This window comes from Trachurus japonicus, chromosome 24 (assembly GCF_045865225.1).
Source record: "Trachurus japonicus isolate A0001 chromosome 24, Traja_1.0".
Taxonomy (NCBI): Eukaryota; Metazoa; Chordata; class Actinopteri; order Carangiformes; family Carangidae; genus Trachurus; species Trachurus japonicus.
The window spans coordinates 17,187,663-17,194,630 of NC_140930.1; positions in this window are offsets into that span (position 1 = coordinate 17,187,663).

Consider the following 6,968-nt stretch of genomic DNA (forward strand, 5'->3'; position numbering starts at 1 on the left):
ACCTTAACAAACAACTCACGCTCTCTTTTCTTTGAGAGACAGGTCCACGCACGGACAAAACACACACACACACACACACTCACTCTCTTCCACTGCTCGGTAAGACAAGGCACGTCCCTCCTTTGCTTCTAAATGGTCTCATCTGTGCCCTGCTCAAGGCTGGCAAGGCCTGCAGCATCTGTTTGACTGCAGGCCATGCCATAAGGTGCCAGGGCTCCAAGGATCCTCCACACTCCCTCAAGAACACTGTTCTATGCCCCGCTAACCTCACCCTTCACCCCCCCTTTTCATCCCCTTTACACCTTCACCTCAGATGTTGCACTCTCCCCCATGTGTCACCTCAGACGCCATGATATCATGAAAGTCCGGCTAACTCTGTGGCCTCGGCTCATCATCAACGCCTAAAACCTAACTCTCCTCTTCTCATCCATCGCTCACCACTTTGGTCTTAGAGCCTCGTTCCACCTGGTTTCCTCTTTCCCCTCCTTCACTAACCCCCCCCCCCCTCTTCTTCTCTCCAACTCCCTGACAGCCCTCCATCCTCCCCTCATTTCCATCTAATGCCCCCCTGTCGAGATGTGTGAGATGTCATCTACCTCCCTAATCTACTCCCCTCCTTCCCCCACCCCAAACCCACCCGCCCCTGCCTCCCTCTGAACCTCCTCTTTTGCTTTCTTCCCCGAGGGTGAGAGAGATGTCGTCTGGCTGGGAATTTAACTTGTGTGTGTGTGTGTGTGTGGTAACAGAATGCGTCTCGTCGCCAGGAAGACTTGCGCCTCGGAGGAACAGACAGATTAGCGGGTAGATTCTCGCTCCCAGAGCGGCGTTCAAGCTGCATTCCCAGGAATGTCTCCTCCTCAACAGGCATCACACATGCCCCTCCGGGTTGCCCGCGGCAACCCCTCGACCCCAGGTACAAGGAGGGGAGAAACTGATCCGATGGCTCTCTCTCTCTCTCTCTGTTATTCCTTATCTCCCTCTTCTTGCTGGGATAATCTAAAGCCTTTGCCCCTGAGCTGCTTCTATGAGATGTTTCTGCATGTGTGTGTTTGTGTGTGGTACAAACAGGAACCCCCCCTCTCCCCGCAGAGAGCCCCCATCCACCCACCCCAGAAAGAGTGGATGAAGAGAGTGAGAGGAGAGAAAAAGAGAAAGAAAGAGAGGGGAGCCTGGGAGGAGACACGGTCAGGGGGACACAGACGGCGGTCTTATGACAGAGGGGGTCTGTGGCTAACAAGCGGTGTGGAGCCACAGAAGGTGTGTGTAGCCGAGCGTGAGGAAACAGTTGAGACAGCACAGGCCCACTGAGATGACCGTGGAGCTAATGCTATGTTAGTGAGCTGCTAACGGCATGCCTGGGCCCTGGCTCGCTGCCCTTCCACACAGATCACAGAGGCCCACAGCACAACGAAAGGAGACACCTCAGGTCTGGGGGCGAGGTATTACTAGTGACACGTCTTTTGGGCACCGGTTGGGACTCCTTTACCATCTGAGCCTTTCGTATCATGACTCACACGCGGGCATGTGGGTTATATAAAGAGACCCCTAAATCCAATGTGGCGGGGAAGGTGAGGTAGAACAGCGCTCAGAGCGGGAAAAATAACCAGCACTTAAGGTCGAGATGTACGGAGGATGCTTCATACAGCAAGACACCTTGGATAATTTGACTTGAAGGGAAGTGAGACACCTCTCAGGGTTAGCAGGCATTTAGTCTGCACTTACTCTCTCTTTGGCTGTAGACTGGTGCCAGTCTTGATTTAACTCCACAGATAAAATGAGCAAATCTGAGAGCACTGTGCGTTGTGCTGTTCTCACTCAGCTCAAACGCACATCACTAACAAAGAAATATAAGCTCGAAAAAACATGTTAGCTGCACAGACAGAAAAAAAAAAGTTTCAGTATTGTTAAAATGAAAAAATTAAAAGCTCACGATCCTTTATACAATTTAATTCTGAGAGCTGAGATCACAATTAAGCCTTTTTCTATAGTCATACTTGACTAGTCATTCATGAATTTATAGAATCATGATATTGATCTAAACAGTTTGGATTCACCAATATGGTTTTACCATTTAAAACATACTGGTTTATCTATTTAAAATAACTTATTTCTTTCAGGTGTTGATTTCTGGTGATTGTTTGGTGGAAAACAAACATGGACTATTAATTCTTTGAGATCAAGTAAAGAGACAGACAATACATCATACTCATTTTAGGGTCAAAGCTTAAATATGTTAAAGTGAAATTCCGGCGTAAGTGTAAACCATGGTCAAACACACCGTAACACCGAGTTAGACCCTCCCTCGAGAGATCAATTTGCCCGACCGCTACATTCACGAGATCCACCAACTTCAGCAAATACCGCAATATCGCCACACACGGCGCTGTCCGGATCCACTGTCTGACCGCAACCAAAACGCCACCATTTGCCCAAAATAATGCTCAGAACTGCACCAAATGTCATCAATAGTACACACAGGGTCCCAGCACGTAGTACGAGTTGTCAAACATCTGCTAGCTTTGCCTGTTTTCTTTAGCAAGGAGATGCAACTCAACTCACCTACTTCTCCTCCGGGAGCCGCTCGTTCGTGAGGAAGCCCTGACGAGTCGATCACCGAGTGCACCGGAGTTCCGCAGCTCTTAAAAATGCTCATTTGCGCCTATATCGTGGCCAGCACTCGATAATAATAGTTATAAAGTGATATGCAAGATATAAAAAAAAAAAACTCTGATTGTATTTCCATGAGGTAATTGTTGATTGAGCTGCGGAACTCCGGTGCACTCGGTGATCGACTCGTCAGGGCTTCCTCACCAACGAGCGGCTCCCGGAGGAGAAGTAGGTGAGTTGAGTTGCATCTCCTTGCTAAAGAAAACAGGCAAAGCTAGCAGATGTTTGACAACTCGTACTACGTGCTGGGACCCTGTGTGTACTATTGATGACATTTGGTGCAGTTCTGAGCATTATTTTGGGCAAATGGTGGCGTTTTGGTTGCGGTCAGACAGTGGATCCGGACAGCGCCGTGTGTGGCGATATTGCGGTATTTGCTGAAGTTGGTGGATCTCGTGAATGTAGCGGTCGGGCAAATTGATCTCTCGAGGGGGGGTCTAACTCGGTGTTACGGTGTGTTTGACCATGGTTTACACTTACGCCGGAATTTCACTTTAAGGATAAAATAGTCTGGGGTGCCTTCATGTGACCGCATGAACTTAAAATGTTTCCAGTGACCTCCAATCTGTACAGTACAATATGAAGCCATAAGGTTAATGAAGATGCACAGCAAACGGAGAGTGTGGGGCACCACAGTGTGGGAAGATCACTGAACCCTTCAGGTCAAGTTGTAGATGATTTTGGGGTTGTAATTACAGACACTGATATTTACTGAAACAGATTCTGTAGCTGCTCCTGAATTATGTCTTTTATGGTTAAATCATTGGTTTATTATTGCTCAGTCGGGGCGGAGCTGAGATAAGTTACAACGCATTATACGATCAACGGTTGAGAAAGCCTGAGGGGCGAGGGGACTGTATTACAGCTGTTAATTAAAACCAGATCTAGAGCTGGTGACTCTTGCTATAATATGCTGCATTTTCAGTTTTTGTATGACCTGTAGTCTCAGAGTTATAGGTGCAGTAGAAGGAGTTATCTTGCACTGGATTTATATACTGGACATATCAACTTACAGGCAAATGTCTGTAGAGGTTATGATGTAATATTAAAAGACATACTTGGGCTGCGGCTGGTAACTCAACACTGATTTTCTACAACTGAACACTAGTGGGTTTTGTTTGTGGCTTTGCTTTTTCTTCACTATATTGATATTGTTTGGTCATGATCCCTTCCCTAAGGATGACACTGGACACTGGCTGCTGCTTGTTACACTACAAAACCACATTAAGCAATGGGCAGAAACTGTCTGGATGGAATGAAATATTAGAAGTCATCATTTTTGAAAGTGTAGAAAGTGAAATTTCCAGTGACGTTAGCTTCTTTTTGTTGTGACATGTCACGATGCAGAATCTTATACTCCCAAGTGTAGGTGAAAAGGAAAGTAAAGGCGTGCGTCAGAGAAAACAAACTGATTTACTGTCACTTTCCCTGAGTGTCCTCAAGTTAAATAAAGAGAGTCTATAAAATCAGCCTTAAAAAGAAGTGCTCAAGCGCTGCAATAAATTATTCACTTAACTGTTTTTACAGTGCGGCTCACCTGTACCTCATATACTACTCTTAATGCTGTTGACTCTGTGGCTCGTGTGTGTGCCTGCACAGTGGTAAAGATGTGTGTGTTTTTGTGTGTATGGGGGCGGAAGGGTGGTGGGGGGATAATGAAGAGGCATTGTGTCTCTTCATAATGACATCATGGCTCTGACAGAAGCTGGAGAAGATGCCCGAGGTCTCAGAGCAGACCTCTTCAGTTTGGCGCAAGTGTATATGTGTGTCATGTGTGTGTGTGTGAGAGAGAGAGAGAGAGAGAGAAAGAGAATGTGTGTGTGTGTCCATCCCTGGGCTACAGGAGTCCTCCTGGGCTTTGTGAACGAAAGTCAAACCGTCAAAGACAAAAACAAAACCTGACCACCAGCAATATGAAGCAGAGGGCAGGCCATTTGGCTGCTGCCCGCTCGCTGGTGCCTCTGTGAAAGCGATGGGTGCGAGGGCTGAGGGGAGGCACATCTGAGGGGAGAGAGAGAGCGAGAGGTGGGAAAAGAGCACAGGGAAACAGAGCGAGTGAGAGAGAAAGAGAGGGAGGTCCAGGAAGTTGCAGAAGGGGTTCAGGGGTCAATTCAGCCTGCAGGCCTGGGTGACGCTTTCAGGGCTCTTAACAAGAGGCCTGTATTGCATCATGGCGTCCTTGGCATGTCCTCTTAATCTTGCCTCTGACCAGACGGATTCTTCCCTGTGGCTTTGTACACACACAAAGACACACATATGTAAAACACACGCACCTTGGTTCTTTGTGTGTGAGGAGGAGCCAAATATACAGTGGTAGAAAAGTACTCAAGTAAAAGTGCCCGCACAACTATTTCAAAATAACTCAGTTACTGTTGTTCTTCATTGTTGAACCTAAGAATTGTGCACAAGGAGGGTAAGTGGTTGAGGTGGAGTTAGCTTAACAAACTTAAGTTAAGTCCCAAGGGTCACAGGATGAATCCACTGTGTTGAAAAGCAAAAGTTCTGTTACATCCATCTATATTCATTATTTGGCTTTACAATCTTTCATTGTTTGGAAAACAGCGGTTAATTCGACCTCTTTTATCCTCACAATACTTCAAATCAAGAGCATCTTCGAGAGAACCACTGACTCCTGCATGTCTCAAACTTGGCAGAGGGCCCCGAAAACACTTGTTTAATGCATAGCGCTGTATTTCAAGTGTCTCCTTTTATGTGAAATCTGCAACATAAATACAGACAAAACTGTAACTGCTGATAGCGAAGGAAAAAGTGCAATATTTCACTCAGTACAAATATAGAGAAGCAGAAAAAAGAATTACCGTTTGAAACATTTACTGAACTGCACTACAGTGGACAAAATAAAATAAAATGAAGGCTTGTTTTTACTGGCTACTATTGTAATTGGCTCATACAAGAAAATATTTAACACAATGTGAACCTTCAGTGTGCGGCATATACAAAAATTCTTCTTGTAGCAGAATAAAATGTGCTTGGGGGGATTTGGCGGCTATTGCAAAAGCAGTGAGGGCACATCTCCCATCTCCGCTGAGTAAGATTGACAGGTTTCTTCTCTGAGCTGAAGTGAACCTCTCGCCCCGCGCATGTGTGTAATGAGAGACAGGTCTAATGACGAGCACTAATCAGCCCAGACTCTTGACCCTGTGGCAGTGAGGCTGACACAAGGGAACGCACTTCAACGCTGCTAACAAGTGCTCTGACCTGTGTGTGCACGTGTGTACAGATGAGCATGTGTCATTTCGGGTAATAAGAGACGGTGCAGGAATGAGTTCACATTCAGTTCACACTACACTACCCAGAATCAGGCCCAGATTAAAAATGCAGGGGCCCCTCGGCACAAGATCTTGGAGCCCCTCGGTCCTCAATCCTCTCTCCTCACACCCCAAAGTTTTTAGGAATATAGCCTAGATCAGAGGTTGTAATCTATTTGTAAACACCCGTGGCTTGTGCAGGATTTACACCGAAGAGCAATATCAACACCTGCACATTTTATCATACAGGATTTGCAACAAAACAACACAACAGCAACAACATCTAGCTACTGGTATATATTTGTCTACAATATAACTGAATGGGAAACAGAAGCACATAGGCTACTGCCCAATGATTCAGATCCATCCACACATACAGTACACACAGAGAGAGAGAGAGAGAGAGAGAGAGAGAGAGAGAGAGAGAGAGAGAGCGAGATATGAAGTCATAGTGCTCTGTTTATGCAACCTGTATCATACCGTTTTCAGCACAGACAGAATGATACAATGTCAATTAAATGTCCCAAAAAAAATCAAGCAATGTCAACCACTTCTCAAGACACTTTAGAAACAGAACCATATATGTGCCTGAAATTAGGATAGTTTACAAACTTTACAGTAGCCTATTATGAGAAAGCCTACAGTACCTCATTTGATGGTCTTCTCCTGGAAAACTCCTCCACATCATCATGTAAATCCAAATCTGCCAGTTCAGACTCCATCGCCAGTACGGAAGAGTTCAAGCCCTATTGTCTCATCCTTGTTCTTCAGTTCACTTGCCCGAAAACGGGCACTAAGTAATAAGTAAATAAAAGTAATGAACTGGTAACTTTGCTTAGGTGGAGATGAAGGCAGGGCGGTTGAACAGGTGTCTTCTGCAGGGCTGTAGACCTCATCATGTCCATGTTGTTGTTGTTAGCTAAACGAAACGTTAACCACTTGCCGCCATTATTCTCTTCCGCGTTAGCTCGTCGCTAATGCTAACAAACCGAGTAGCGGACTTATAAAAACAACGTTTTCGTTTATCGTTAT